The sequence below is a fragment of the Bubalus kerabau genome, chromosome 2 (genome assembly GCF_029407905.1).
Source record: "Bubalus kerabau isolate K-KA32 ecotype Philippines breed swamp buffalo chromosome 2, PCC_UOA_SB_1v2, whole genome shotgun sequence".
NCBI classification, from domain to species: Eukaryota; Metazoa; Chordata; class Mammalia; order Artiodactyla; family Bovidae; genus Bubalus; species Bubalus kerabau.
Genome location: NC_073625.1, coordinates 119,226,816 through 119,243,318, shown reverse-complemented (window position 1 = coordinate 119,243,318; position 16,503 = coordinate 119,226,816).

Sequence of the window (16,503 nt, the reverse complement as noted above, 5' to 3'; positions counted from 1 at the left end):
GGGGAGTGTAGAGGGCACCTGAAGTCTGCTGGCTTCTCTCTCTTCTCCCATACTGCCTCCACCTGACTGAATGATCTGGAGTGAGTGTGCAGGTGGAGGAGGGAGAGAGCTAGAAAGAGAAGAAAGGGAAGAAGAAGAGGGAGGGACAGGGGAGGAGGAGGAAGAGGAAGGACAGGGGAGCGGAGGGAAGTGAAGGAGGGGGAAGGAGAGGCAAGGGCAGGGAAGGGAGGAAGGGGGAAGGAGCGGGGAGCAAGAGGAAATGGAGGGAGAGGAGGGAAAGGAGGGGGAAGAAGGGAAGGGGCAGGAGAGACTGCATATTCTGGGGCTTCTGCCCAAGGCGGGCTGTAACACAGAGCCAAGAACTTTCAGTCTGTTAAAACTGTCTCCCATTCTGCCAATACCTAAAATGGTAGAAGTGGGGGAAAAAAAATCCTTCGGGTGGAAAAATGCTGACTAAACCATTTCCCAAAGCCACATTCTAAGAGATAACCCTGGGAACAAACACTTGAACATTTTTCTTTCTTGTGCCCTATGCTTCTTTTCCCTCTAAAAATCTCATTTTACCACTGGGGACATGAATCAAGTTGGTGATGGAGTCATTTCAGATGGCAGGTAAAAGCCAGCGCACGGCTGAACTGCCTGACCTGTGCAAGAGTCCACACATGGCAAAGCTATTGTAGGCTGTCAGGAACAATTCAGACTTGAGAGATGGAGATAGGCAGTGTTTGGTGTGTGTTGGGAGGAGACTAGATGTGGCACTGCCATAGATTTGCTGCCATCCCTACGGTGAAATTTTGCAGCAGAGATTTCCAGCCTATTTGGATGAGAAGCTGTTCTTAGTTTTCCCTAGTGTGCAGTGCAGATGTTAAGAAATTCACTTACTCCTCTGATTAAAATCTAAATGGCTATCACTTTCACGACAATGTGGAGAACTCCACCACTTTGGGGCTATTTTAATTTTCCTTTGTGTTCAGGGTTTTTATACAAGTTGCTTAGAACATGTTAATTTAGAAAAGCTTTTTGAGCCAAATAAGATGGAACTCACCTTAAAATGCCCGGGGGCTATTTAGATAAGACACTGATCTTCTGAAATGTGGATTGTTACAGGGCAGGTGCGGTATTCAATTTGTGCCCTACAGGATGCTGACAACCTAGGACCTGGCCAAGAGGCTACAATCTTACTCTTAAGCTTATTTGATGTGCACTAATGCCAGGTGGAGCAGTGGTAAATTATCCGCCTGCCAGTGCAGGAGACGCAGATTCCATCCCTGGGTCGGGAAGATCTCCTGGAGTAGGAAATGGCAACCCACTCTTGTATTCTTTCCTGGAAAATTCCATGGACAGAGGAGCCTGATGGGCTACAGCCCATGGGAGGTCACAAAGAGCTGGATATGACTGAGCACACAGCACACAATGCAAAGAAAGTGCCCTTGCAGTGACCCTGGGGTGACTTCACCAGAAGAGCCATCCTCCACAGGCAACTTGCAATGGCTTCTCATGTAATGCTCATAGCAAAGAGAACTTCCAAGCAGGAACACAGTTGTGAACTTCAAGTTCTCAGGCTCTGAGTCACTAGGAAGTTCTTGACCGCAGGTGTCAGCCCCAGAGGCTGGGGTCCCTGGCAGTCTGGCAGACTGCTTGGAAGGTAAATTCAGCAAGAGTGAACGCCCATGTGATGAATTCCCTACAAAGAACCTGTTTCACTGGCGCCTGAAATGTGTTATACGGGAAGTACAAATTTCAAGAGCCTCTGAATTGTTGGGGAAAAATGTCTTGTTCAGGAAGTGACTGGAATCAGATTCCTATCTGATCCTTTTGAATTACTGGATTTTCTCTCTGCTGCATTTAAATGATGTTTGGGAATAAATTGTGTAAATATGAGACACAGGCTGCTGCTGTGAAAACAGAGTGGGAATAATGATTACCTTGTGTTCTGAGTGAAAGAAAGTTACATAGATATTCTAATTCTAGAGAGTGAGAGTTGGACTGTGAAGAAAGCTGAGCACCGAAGAATTGATGCTTTTGAACTGTGGTGTTGGAGAAGACTCTTGAGAGTCCCTTGGACTGCAAGGAGATCCAACAAGTCCATTCTGAAGGAGATCAGCCCTGGGTGTTCTTTGGAAGGAATGATGCTAAAGCTGAAACTCCAGTACTTTGGCCACCTCATGTGAAGAGTTGACTCATTGGAAAAGACTCTGATGCTGGGAGGGATTGGGGGCAGTTCAAAAAGGGGGCGACAGAGGATGAGATGGCTGGATGGCATCACCGATTCGATGGACGTGAGTTTGAGTGAACTCTGGAAGATGGTGATGGACAGGGAGGCCTGGCGTGCTGTGATTCATGGGGTCGCAAAGAGTTGGGCACGACTGAGCAACTGAACTGAACTGAAAGGTTGGAAATTAGAAGGAATGAAAATTAAATAGAGAAGAAATATATCCTAGGGCAGAAAAGGAATCCCCAAAACTAAGGTGCCCAAGATGTCCTTATTTATTCTTTAATAGAACATCAATAATTGTACATGATCTATTTTAAAGACTTGCCTGTGTTAAATGGTTAACCTACAGACTGCACATCATGCCTTTCGGACATGCTGTGGTGCTTCATGCCCATTTCCTATCCCTCTCGAGAGGAAATGGAAAGTTTACGTCACTGGTTTAAGTAATGGAACCCAGAACTAAAGTGCGGATGACAAAATATTCCCTTGGCTCTGGTTGTGAAGGCCACTTTCAAGCACAAATGTTCCAACAACAGAAGGAGCAGGAGATTTTGTTTCTTTGAGGAGATTTATTCTCACCTCCCCGTCTACCATGTCACTGTTAATTCCAAAGTCTGTCTGGAGCCAGAGGGGTCTGAAATCAGTTACACTCAACAAAAAACCACAGACCGAGTCCAGCGGACCCTGGGAACCAAACAGCCCGAACTCATCAGTATCATCCTAAGGATTCTGAGTCCCAAGACGGGAAATGATTTGCCTAAGCTCATAGGATTGATTGGTAGGGAAAGGGTTTAAAATACCATCATATTTGCATTAAAAAAACCTCTCTCTGGATATACCCAGGATTGGAATTGCTGAATCATATTGTAGTTCTATTTTTAGTTTTCTGAGGCACCTCCTACTGTTTTTCCATAGTGGTGGTGGTAGTGGTGTTTAGTCACTAAGTTGTGTCTGATTCTTTGCGACCCCATGGACTATAGCCCACCAGGCTTCTCCATCCGTGAAATTTCCCAGGTAGGAATACTGGAATGGGTTGCCATGTCCTTCTCCACGGGATCTTCCCAACCCAGGGATTGAAACTACATCTCTTATGTCTTCTGCATTGACAGATGGATTCTTTTCCCGCTGAGCAACCAGGGAATCCCTTTCCATAGTGACTACACCATATGTCCAAAGAAAACAGAAACATTAATTTGAAAAGAACATGCACCCCAATATTCAAAGCAGCATTATTTACAACAGTCAAGATATGGAAGTAATTTCAATTTAAATATTTATCAACAAATGAATGGATAAGGAAGATGTGATGCACACAGACACCATGGAATACTACTCAGCCATAAAAAAGAATGAAATTCTGCCATTTGCAACAACATGAATGGACCTATGCTTGGTGAAGTCAGATAAAAACACTGTACATTATCATGTATATGTGAAATCTAAAAAATAAAACAAAACAGAAACAGATTCACAGATTTAGAGATCAAGCTAGAGGTTACCAGTGGGGAAAGGGGAGAAGGACAATGTAGTGATCAAGGATTAAGAAAAACTGCTATGCATAGAAAAATACTTCCAGGTGGAGCTAGTGGTAAAGAACCCACCTGCCAATGCAGGAGAGAAAAGAGATGTGGGTTCCATCCTGTTGGGAAGGTCCCCTGGAGGAGAGCATGGCTACCCACTCCAGTATTTTTGCTTGGAGAATCCTGTGGACAGCCCATAACGTTGCAAATAGTCAAACATGACTGAAGGGACTTAGTGTGCATGCATAGAAAAATAAGCTACAAGGACATACTGTACAGCAAGGGAACTTAGCCAATATTTTATAATAACTTTAAATGGAGTATAGCTTAGAAAAATATTGAATCATGATGTTGTACACTTGAAACTAATGTAATGCTGTAAATTAACTATACCCAGATTAAAAAAAAAAAAGATTTGTCTGGTGCCTGCAGATCTGAGACCATCAAGGACACTGGGCTCTAGAAGAGCCGTAAGAGTAGCTTCAGCCAGAGTGATATCAGTAGTATCACTAGTGGACATGGAGAGGAATGGACAGGTTTGAGAGAAGATGTCTCCTTTGCCGACCATCTTGGTCAATTGATGTTTCAACATATGAAGAAATCGTTGAATTGGAAAGCTGGCCTAGGAAGGTGAGTTGAGGGATCTAGTGAGCCATGGCTGCGCAATGCACAGAGGCCTCCTTCCTTCTTTACTCAGGAAAGCCCCAGAACCTTGTTCCTCCTGCACCATAACCATTTCTTTTATCTGTAGCTCTTAAAGCACTTTGCAAAAATGCTCCAGCATAGGCAGGGTGTGACAGACAGCTTGGCCTGCTATTAAGTGTCTTGAAAAATCACTGATTTTACTGTAATTGCAAACTTGGAGGCAACCTAGGTGGATACAAGGTTATTGGTGGTGGTAGTTTCACCCAAAGTGAAGAGGATTCGAAGAAAACACTGGTTTGGGAAGATGGTCTTAATCCTTCTTATTGCAAACATGTTAAAGGACAATAGCCCCCTTGTTCCTGAAATACTTCCAACTCTGACCTGCTCAGACTGAGAAATTTTGCTGCCCATTCAGGTTTTAGTATAATTTTTCTAATCAATTATTAGGCACTTATCATGCTGTGTGCTGTGGAGTCTGGGCCGGGGCACGGGTGGGGAAGGCAGTCAGAGCACAGTGCTGGGTCCGGATCTGCCGCCGGGTCTGCAGGCCCCGCCAGGAAAGTCCAGTGTACATTTTTCATTCCTGAAGCCTGAGCTATGCTTGACCAGGTTGACCAGTGCCTGGAGCAGGTCTAGAAAGGGAGTTCAGTAGCTCAGTCGTGTCTGACTCTTTGGGACCCCATGGACTGCAGCACGCCAGGCCTCTCTGTCCATCACCAACTCCCACAGTTTACTCAAACTCATGTCCATTGACGCGGTGAAGCCATCCAACCATCTCATTCTCTGTCATCTCCCTCTCCTCCCGCCTTCAATCTTTCCCAGCATCAGGGTCTTTTCAAATGAGTCAATTCTTCACATCAGGTGACCAAACTACTGGAGTTTCAGATTCAGCATTAGTCCTTCCAATGAATATTTAGGACTGATTTCCTTTAGGATGGACTGGTTGGATCTCCTTGCAGTCCAAGGGACTCTCAAGAGTCTCCTCCAACACCACAGTTCAAAAGCAACAATTCTTTGGTACTCAGCTTTATAGTCCAACTCTCACATCCATACATGACTAATGGAAAAACCACAGCTTTAACTAGATGGACCTTTGTTGGCAATGTAATGTCTCTGCTTTTTAATATGCTATCTAGGTTGGTCATAACTTTTCTTCTAAGGAGTAAGTGTCTTTTAATTTCATGGTTGCAGTCACCATCTGCAGTGATTTAGGAGCCCCCCAAAATAAAGTCTGTCACTGTTTATACTGTTTCCTCATCTATTTGCCATGAAGTGATGGGACCAGATGCCATGATCTTAGCTTTCTGAATGTTGAGTTTGAGACATTACTTTGCCAACAAAGGTCCATCTAGTCAAGGCTATGGTTTTTCCTGTAGTCATGTATGGATGTGAGAGTTGGACTGTGAAGAAGGCTGAGCGCTGAAGAATTGATGCTTTTGAACTGTGGTGTTGGAGAAGACTCTTGAGAGTCCCTTGGACTGCAAGGAGATCCAACCAGTCCATTCTGAAGGAGATCAGCCCTAGGATTTCTTTGGAAGGAATGATGCTAAAGCTGAAGCTCCAGTACTTTGGCCACCTCATGCGAAGAGTTGACTCATTGGAAAAGACTCTGATGCTGGGAGGGATTGGGGGCAGGAGGAGAAGGGGATGACAGAGGATGAGATGGCTGGATGGCATCACTGACTCTATGGACGTGAGTCTGAGTGAACTCTGGGAGTTGGTGATGGACAGGGAGACCCGGCGTGCTGCGATTCATGGGGTCACAAAAGTCGGACACGACTGAGCGACTGAACTGAACTGAAGCCAACTTTTTCACTCTCCTCTTTCACTTTCATCAAGAGGCTCTTTAGTTCTTCTTTGCTTTTGGCCATAAGGATGGTGTCATCTGCATATCTGAAGTTATTGATATTTCTCCTGGCAATCTTGATTCCAGCTTGTGCTTCATCCAGCCCAGCATTTCTCATGGTGTACTCTGCATATAAGTTAAATGAGCAGGGTGACAATATACAGCTTTGTTGTACTCCTTTCCTGATTTGGAACCAGTCTGTTGTTTCATGTCCAGTTCTAACTGTTGTTTCTTGACCTGCATACAGGTTTCTCAAGAGACAGGTCAGGTGGCCTGGTATTCCCATCTCTTGAAGAATTTTCCACAGTTTGTTGTGATCCACACAGTCAAAGGCTTTGGCATAGTCAATAAAGCAGAAGTTGAAAGGGAAGTTCCCCATTATTGTCATTAAAGGCCTAGACACCACAGGTAAAACCACTGTGACCTGATCAATTTCAGATTCACTCAAAGCTGTTCTCTTAAAGTCACCATCCTCTTGCATCAGTCAGTGGAGGAAAATATTTGATGATGAACCAACTATCATTAGAAGAGTATTTTATTCTTTGGGCAATTTATGTTGTGGCTTCTGAAACAGCTAAAGAATCTGCCAAATCACCTGTGATTGTAGACAGGTGTTGGCACAGCACAGCCACCTATGCCATAGCCATCGAGGTGAGTGGGGGCCTCCAACACCTGCCCCCCCATCACTCTTTATACCAGTGACCCAGGGATCTGCTCAAACCTGACCCGGTCCTGCTGCTCACCGTGAGCCCCAAGGAGAGGATGCAGAGGATTGAGGGCCCAGGCATGTAGAGGAGCAGAGAGGAGGCTGAGCTGGAGGTGAACAGCATATTTTGTCAAAAGGTAGACGTGTGCTACCAGTGGATGGAGAACCCTGGCTGCCACATGATGGATGCCAGCCCGTCGTGAGAAAAGGTCCTCCAGATGGTAAGTGTAATCCAAAATAACTGCAATTAATTATAGTCACCCCAGGCCAGGTGACACATTTTACTAAATTTGATGCTGTTTGATACATCTAAGCCTTGACTGGATGGTTCACTTTTCCCTAAATTGTTGTTCTCCTGACCAAAGGACCCGTCAAGACCGAGTCTGGGCACATCTCAGGGAGAGACTGTGGCTGCCATCTAAGTATAACGAATGTGTCCTAGGAATAGATTCTGAACTATAACTCCACCGAGTCCTTCCAAGGTTTGTCTCCTCTGGAAAGCACGAGGTGGATAGAAGCGACCAAGAAGGTCCGTGGAAGGTCCTCCAGCTTCCCCCGTGTCTGTGTAGGCTCCCGGCTGAGAGGTTGATGTTCCCTGAGTCAGCTGCCTCCCAGCCTAGCCACACTCCATCTTTGTGAGCTCAGCCCTGAGCCCTAGAACTGAGGAATCCCGAAGAACACTTCTGTGTGTCCCAGCTGTCAGAGCTCACCTTGTGGTAGGGGACTCTGAGCAAGAAGTGTCTGGCTTGTCTGAGGCTTATGGCCCTGAACTGCTCCTCTTGGTTAAGCACTTCAAAGTCAAATGCAGAGGAGGCCACACTGAGATGCCCTGAATACAAACACACCAAGAGTCCTTGGAGTCTGTCTATTCTGCCGATTTACATTCCTCTCCTTTCCTCCAAAAAACAGGAGTGTTCTGCACTAAGCTAGATGCATTAAGGGCTTCCCAAGTGGCGCTAGTGGTAAAGAACCTGTCTGCCAATGCGGGAGACTTAAGAGACATTGGTTCGATCCCTGGGTGGGAAAGATTCCCTGGAGGAGAGCATGGCAACTCACTCCTGCATTCTTGCCTGGAGAATCCCATGAACAGAGGAGCCTGGTGGGCTACAGTTCACAAGAGTTGGACACGACTGAAGCGACTTAGCACACTTAGCACATGCTGTGCTAAACTGCCTCAGTCGTGTCTGACTCTTTGTGACTGCGTGGGATTCTCCAGGCAAGAATGCAGGAGTGGGTTGCCATGCTCTCCTCCAGGGGATCTTCCCCACCCAGGGATCAAACCCGTGTCTCTTATGTATTCTTCATTGGCAGATGGGTTCTTTACCACTAGTGCGACCAGGGAAGCCCTAGTCATTTATTATATGCTTCCTCTAATAATGTAGTAACTAAGAGTTATTGAGCATTTATTCTCTGCCAGGTACTGCTCTAAACCATTTACATACAGTAACTCTGAGGGGAGGGAGGTACCCTCTTACTGACAGGAACACTGAAGCTCAGAGAGGCAGGCTGGTTGTTTAGCCAAGGTTCCAAGCACTACAGTGCTGGGCGCTTCATTGGATGCTATGGAGAGAAAGGCGTCACCAGGTATTTTCAAAGTAATATTCACCCAACCTAGGAAGCTTCCTTGCAATGATGAGGCTGAAGAGTTTCCTTTCTGTCCTTTCTTTATTCCCTCGGATTTTCCCATTTTATCCCAGCTTTTGCTGTTACTTGGAATTTCGCCTTGCCACAGATCCCAGCTTTCCCCTTCTGACCCTACCTCTTTCCATGCTCCCTCCTTCCTCCACCTATGCACAGCAGAGGTCCCTCCTCTGTGTCACCCTAGTGACCAAGTTGTGGGGGCCTGAGGGGAGGCAGAAGGGTGTGTAGATTCCACACAGATGCTGTCTCCCCAGGTGATGGCCCCATAGTGTTGACTTCATTGTTATGTTGCCGTGGATTTTCAGGAGGGGACATCTCCATAGGCTCTGGTTGGGGCAGGACTCAGGAAATGAATGCTGGCATCCTTAGGGTGAATGAGGGAGGCCTGACAAGACCCCACCCTCTGCTGGACCTTCCCAGAGCCTGAGACTCTCTGCTCAGGCCCTGCCTCTTGCTTACTCTGGGTCATTCCTTGTTTGAAGGCTGGGGTGGCTCTGTGGGTTCTGGCTCTTAAGAGGAATTGGGGCAGGGGTCTGCTCTGAGGACAGGCTGGAGCTCCTCACTAAATCTGGAGGTAGGCCTGATGCGCTTCCTGGAAGGAGTGACCCCTGCCGAGGACGGGGGACCCTGGAGGGTTCCTAATCAGTTCTGCTGCTCTCTCTCTCTCCCCTTAAGCTCATCCTCCAGGGTCTGGAGGTGTCTGCACTTCAACACCAAGGTCCCTCTGGACCCCTCCCAGGCACTTCTGGTCAGTGCGGTGGGATGAGTCCAGTGGCATGTCTTCCTAAGCAGGAAGACTGTCTCATTACAGGCCTGACCTCCATGTCAAAGACCTCTTGAGTGGGAGAGGAATCGTTTCCTGGGCAGGGGCTTGTCAGGATCCCCCACTACGATGCTTGCTGTGCTTAGCTCTGGGCATGAAAAACTGGCATTTGATCCAGGCCACCAGCCTGGCTGAAGGTGTGAGCCTTAGGTACACCCCTTTCTTAGGAAGGGAGTCCTTCTTCCTCAACCCAATTCCATGTATTAAATTCCACCTTAACCTGTTGACTGAAAACTCAAATCCCACCTCTTTGTAAAGACTCATTCCCAAATTCTGGGGATCTAGAGATCTGGAAGATTGCTATCCCTCCACTGACCACTAGCACTGCCCTGCCCTGGATTCGGAGCTCATGGAAAGTAGGAGTTGTGTCCTTGGTCTCTGCTCGGCTCTCAGAAGGCGCTTGATCAAATTTCTTCATTCTTGTTTTTGTTTGGGGAACATTTTCTGCTTGGCCCCCAGCCTCGTTTTTAGGGCCCAAACAATTAGAATTGCAAGAGCCTCTGGTTCACCTGCCTCTTTGGCTCTGGCAGGAAACTGGGCTTCATGGAGCAGCCGGTACCCAGGCAGCTCTGCATCCTCCTGTCCTTGACCCTGGGTGAATGCCCCGCCTCTGCCCGGGCTTTGCTACCCCACTGTGGTCTTTCTGCTCTGGCTTCTGGTCCTGCTGCTCTGGCTACAGTTTCCGCTCTTTCTGCTTTGCTCTCTGCTTTTCCTGCTTCTGCCGCTACGCCGCTGTCTTCCTTCTACTACCCCTCCTTCCTCCGTCTCTCCTTCTCCATCTACTCCTCCTTTCTTTTCTTCCTCTTCCTGTTTCTCTCACTTCTGCTTCTGCTCTTTTTCTGCTTGGGCGGCTCCTGCTTCTTATGCTTTCCTTCCCCTTTTGCTTTTCCTTCTTTCTCCTCTGACAACTTTTTCAGCAGCTGTGGCTTTGGCTTGAGCTTCTACTTTTGGGACTTAGGCTCTTTCCACTTCTGTTCCTTCTCCTGCTGCTTCTACTCTGGAGACTTCTCCTTCTCTCTCCTCCTCCCTCCCTCATCTTCTGTCTCTTTCTCTGCTTCTTTCATTTCTGCTTTTACTTCTTCTGCTTCTTAAGCATCTACTCCTATTTCTTCTACTTCTGCATTGGCAACCGCTTCTGCTTTTTTCCCCTACAATTGCTGCTGCTTCCTGTTCTGCTTCTTCTCCTTCTCTTCTTCTTTCTCCTTCTTCCTCTTCTTCCGCTGCTTCTGCTTTTTCTGCTTATCTTTTTCCGCTCTTCCTCCCTCTCCTGTTCCTTCTCTTCCTCCCTCTCCCCGCTCCTCCAGCTCCTCCTCCACTTCCTTCATTCCATCTCTTCCTCCTGTGCCTCCTCCTCCTCTAACTCCTTCTTCCCTTACATATTCTCCTCCTGTTCAGTTTTGAATGTGCCAAGTGTATGGTGCCTATGAGACATTCTTTCTTTAGAGTTTCCTAGTGCTCTTTAAGAGCTCCAAATTTCTTGCAGACTTGGAACTGGTTAGTCAGCCTCCAGTATAGTCTCTTTGTGCGTGTGTGCTAAGTCACTTCAGTAGTGTCTGACTCTTTGTGACCCTATGGACTGTAGCCCAACCAGGCTCCTCTGTCCATGGGATTTTCCAGACAAGAATACTGAAGTGGGTTGCCAGGCCCTCCTCCAGGGGGTCTTCCTGACCCAGGGATTGAACCCTTGTCTCCTGTGTCTCCTGCATTGCAGGCAGATTCTTTACAGTTGGAACACTGGGGAAGCCCCACAGTCTCTTTAGTAAGTGACAAATATTAACAAGAAGTTCTCACAAAGAGACAGTGCTCTATAATTCAGTTCAGTTCAGTTCAGTCACTCAGTCATGTCCAACTCTTTGCGACCCCATGAACCACATCACGCCGGACCTCCCTGTCCATCACCAACTTCCAGAGTCCACCCAAACTCATGTCCATTGAGTTGGTGATACCATCTAACTATCTCATCCTCTGTCATCCCCTTCTCCTCCTGTCTTCAATCTTTCCCAGCATAAGGGTCTTTTCAAATGAGTCAGTTCTTCACATCAGGTGGCCAAAATATTGGAGTTTCAGTTTCAACATCAGTCCTTCCAATGAACACCCAGGACTGATCTCCTTTAGGGTGGAATGGTTGGATCTCCTTGCAGTCCAAGGGACTCTCAAGAGTCTTCTCCAACACCACAGTTCCAAAGCATCAATTCTCTGGTGCTCAGCTTTCTTTATAGTCCAACTCTCACATCTATACATGACTACTAGAAAAACCATAGCCTTGACTAGATGAACCTTTGTTGACAAAGTAATGTCTGCTTTTTAATATGCTGTCTAGATTGGTCATAACTTTCCTTCCAAGGAGTAAACATCTTTTAATTTCATGGCTGCAGTCACGATCTGCGGTGATTTTGGAGCCCAAAAAAATAAAGTTAGCCACTGTTTCCCCATCTATTTGTCATGAAGTGATGGGACCGGATGCTCTATAATTAACTCAATATTTAAAAACTCATTAGTTTGTTTGATGCTTATAATACTCAAAATGAGTAGAACAGGGGAACCAAGGCTCAGAAAGTTTCCATACTTCCCCAAGCCACATAGAAAGTCACAGAGCTTTGATAAGAACTTAAGGCTTCACTCTCCACCAGGGTTTACTGTAGGATCTAGTATTTTTGTTTGCTTGTTTGTTTTATTTTAAAAAAATTATTTTGTGCTCTGCGGGTCTTTGTTGTTGAGGAGGCTTCTCTAGTTGCAGTGCATTCTTATTGCGGTGGCTTCTCTTGTTTCAGAGCATGGGCTTTAGGGAATGCGGGTTTCAGTAGTTGTGGCACAGGGCTCAGAAGTTGTGGCTCCCAGGCTCTAAAGCACAGGCTCAGCAGTTGTGGCACACGAGCTTAGTTGCTCTGTGGCTCTATAGGAGCTTTCCTGATCAGGGATGGAACCTGTGTCTCCAGCTTTGACAGGCAGATTCTTTACCACTGAACCACCAGGGAAGCCCCTGCTTATTTGTTTTTAAATAGACTTTACTTTTTAGATAAGTTTAACATGCTTGTGCTCAGTTGTGTCTGAATCTTTGCGACCCCGTGTACTGTAGCCCTCCAGGCTCCTCTGCCCATGGGATCTTCCAGGCAAGAATATTGGAGTGGGTTGCCATGCCCTTCCTGACCCAGGATCGAGCCCCCTGTCTCCTGAGTCTTCTGCATTGCAGGCAGATTCTTTACCACTGAACCATTGGGGAAGCCCAGGTAAGTTTAAGGTTCATAGCAAAATTGAGTGGGAAGTACAGAGAGTTCTTACAGACCAGGCCTTATATTTTAACAAAATTTAAAAAGTCCTTTTGTATCCAGGATTTCACTTGTTTAAGAAACATGTAGAGAGAATATCAGCCCAGAGAGACAAGGGATTTGGCCATGGTCACATAGCAAGGTAGTGACATCTAACTGGGGTGAGGGCCCCAGCATCTTGTCCAAGGTCTGGGAAGGGGCTGGTGTCATTCAGAAAAGCAGTGGGGTGGTGAGTGATAGTGGTTGGCATCAGGTCAGCTTTTCTTCAATATGTAACCAGCCTCTCTCACTCAGGTCCTGGCATGGGAGACACATCCAGATCTGGTTCTACAAGCCCTCCTATCCTTAAGGAAAATTCTGCTGCTGCTAAGTCACTTCAGTCATGTCCGACTCTGTGCAACATAGAAGGCAGCCCACCAGGCTTCTCCGTCCATGGGATTTTCCAGGCAAGAGTACTGGAGTGGGGTGCCATTGCCCTCTCCAAGGAAAATTCTAGTGACTCCAATTCAGGGCATAAAACCAATAAGCACAGGAGTAGCTTTTCAAGAAAGATTCAGTTGAGAGGTTGAAAGTGCTACAAGGCCACAGGACAATTAAGAGTGTGCTGGGCTCCGAACTCTGAGCAGATGTCATTCTTGTTGGGAGCCAGGCTCTGGGAATAGGAACTCTGGCCCTTCTGTACCAGTCCTGGCAGGGCCTCACTAGGCAGCTGGTCTCCAGCCAGTAGCTCCCTTCCACTGCCAGTGTTGCATGGAAATGGAATTTGGCAAAATTCACACCTCACCTTTTGAGAATGAGTAGGAGTGGCCCCCACATATGGGAAGTAATAAATTATCCATCAGCCCCATGAGGGCAGGCCTAGCCTGCTTTTACCAATCATTGTATCCTGTTAAAGAGAAAATGATTCAGTGATATCTGTTAGAGAATAATCAGGCAGTCTTTCTTCAGGGAGACCAACATGATAGGCAAAGGTACTATTCAAAAGAATAATTTTGCAATGGGGAGAGAGATTGGCCTCAATTCTAAATACGGCATGGGTGAGGGAGAGTTTATAACTGGCGAACGGGGTGGGGATCAATATATAGAATTATTAAGAGGAAATATTGGGGATAAGTGGGGTTCTGACCAAACTGCCTCAATAGGATTCTTGCTAAAGGCAGACCAGGCTCATCAGATATCAGCTGGGAGGTGGTGGAGGATAAGTACAATTCTGATCACCAATTCTAATGGGTGGTGTCCTCCCTGCCTCCACCCCAAGCAATTCTCTGACAGCAGCTGGGTGTCCTACAATTCAACTCAGTTCTGACACCATCTGCCTGGAAAGAGCATCAGATTCCACAGGTTAAGGGCTCAGTCCCACAAGACTGCCCTTGACTTCAGATGTCAATCACCTGGGCTTGTGATTGGCTGGCTGTAAATCAGAGGTTCCGCCATCCCTCCTTCGCTAGAGTGGCTCACAGAACTCAGAGAAACATATTACTGCATTACTGGTTTATTATGAAAGGATGTAATTCAGGGAGAGCCAAATGGCAGAGGTGCCTAAGCAGGGTGTGGGGAAGGGGAGCAGAGCTCCCACATTCTCTCCAGGCACCCCCTCCACCCAGCACCAACCAGGAAGCTCTCTGAACCCCGGCCTCTGGGATTTTTAGGGAGTCTTCATAGGCATGATTGATTTCACCAGTGGCCACTGGTGATTGATTCAGTGTCTGGCCCTTCTCCCCTGGTTCTCACCCTTTAGTTACATGATCTGTACCCCTAGCAATCAGCCCCCATCCTTAGGTAATTCAAAAAGTCAACACATTAACATCAACTCAGGTATGGTTGAAAGGGGTTTGTTATGAATATTATGATACCCTTATATCTCATCATTTTGGAAGTTCCAAGGGTTTTATGTGCTCTGTGACAGAAATGGTGAGCAAGACCAAATATATATTTCCAATTGTAAGTCATAATATCACAATGATAGACATTAGACATTTAGAATGATCAGACATGAAGGATGAGTGAAAATGTTAGTCACTCAGTCATGTCTGACTCTTTGTGACCACATGGACTGTAGCCCTCCAGGTTCCTCTGTCCATGGAATTCTCCAGGCAAGAATACTGGTGTGGGTGGCCATTCCCTTCTCCAGGGGATCTTCCCAACCCGGGGATTGAACCCGGGTCTCCTGAGTTGCAGGCAGATTCTTTACTGTCTGAGGCACCAATGAAGGATGAGGGACTCTAGCTAAACTGACTTAGCAGGATTCTTGCTAAAATTAGACAATGCAGAGACAAACAAGGAAGTTAAGGAGACAATCTTTGTCAATCCTCAGGGCTAAAACCAGTACTGAGCAGATAACAGGTACTTAAAAGTATTTGTTTATTGCTACCTCCATGCCAAAGCCAAGGAAGGAGGTTTCACTACTCCCTAACATTTCCAACTCCAGCATTTTTATGTTTGTAGGACTCCTGGTGGGTTCTGATTTTAAGAGCCTGGTATCTGGGGTGGGAGTGGAGCATCAAGAATAACAGGGTAACAGCTTCCCCAGTCAGGCTCGAGTTTAGGGGTTGGCCAGAGGATAAAGGAAAGGAGGTAGCTTCAAAGGGGAAGGGGAAGCTGGCCAAGCCTTGGGCTTACGGCAAGGAAGGAAAGGAGACCTCAGAGAGCCCTTTGGACATGGGAAGAGGGCCTAAGGCTGTAGAGGTAAAAGGGCTGGTGGAAGCAATCTTGTCATTTAGCCATTCACCAAACATGAGCATGCCTCCTCTTTGTGATGAATTCCATAGGAAAGTATTGCATCCCTGTGGAGAGAAAAGGCTCCTCCTGTGTCACTTCTTTTCAGGAAGTCCTTTGAAAGCATGGCTTTACCATCCAAGTGTGCAAGTGCCAAAGGCACAGCATGCCACTGTTGCAGTGCCCCCCCTGAAAAGAGCAATCTTTGGGGCTCCACCAGGACCACATCTCCCTACTAATAAGAACCAGCTCCCAGGCACACTGGTCACCGCTGCGGTGTGGTGAAGAGGAAGGGCGTGGCTGCTCAGAGGTGGGAACCTCCAGAGGAGGTGGCAGGGGCTGCACTTGGAAGGGGAGGGTGGAGCTGGCTGTGGGGAGGGCAGCATCATCAAGGCGAGGAGGCAGCAGTGCCATGTGTGGACTGGCCCTCCCCTTGGACTTGAGTGGGAAGCGGCAGCCGCGGTTGGGAATCTCAGCCTGGGACATCAGGTATTTCTGTGTCCTTCCTTTTGATGTTTTCTGACTTCGAGGGGAGAGATTGAGTTAATCATGCTCTCTAGTTCATGACACATGGTCATCATTGCTCCTGACAAATTCCCTCTCTGTTTCAGTGATTTAGTTCCATTTTCCCATCCATAAGCCATTTGCTCTAATATGCTTGATATCTTTTGTTCTGTTTGTACATGTTCTTATATAAGGTGCATGGTTGTTGAGTTGTGAAAAAAACACATTATTCTAACATATGTAAATGAGTTGGATTTTCCCTGTCTCATTCCGCTTCTGATGTTTTATTTGGCACTATGGTTTTAAGATCCATCCATCCCTCCACGTGTGCCTCTGGACATAGCACTGCATGAAGCCCACCCACTACATTCTGCTTCTCTGTCCCCCAGGGGTGGATGAGAGATGCTGTTGGGCATGCTGGTGTCTTCACAGGGTTACCACAAACTCGTCAGTCAACAAGAAACCTGTGAGCTCAGTGGGCTGTGTCCAGCCAGAGCGGAAGTGGCTGTGACTTCAGTTCCCCAGGGACCTGCAAGGCTGCTTGCTGGCTATCCATGTTCACAGTAACCATGTAATGTGGCGACACACGGGACAAATATTAGGTCTCTCCTGGCTTTGCAAA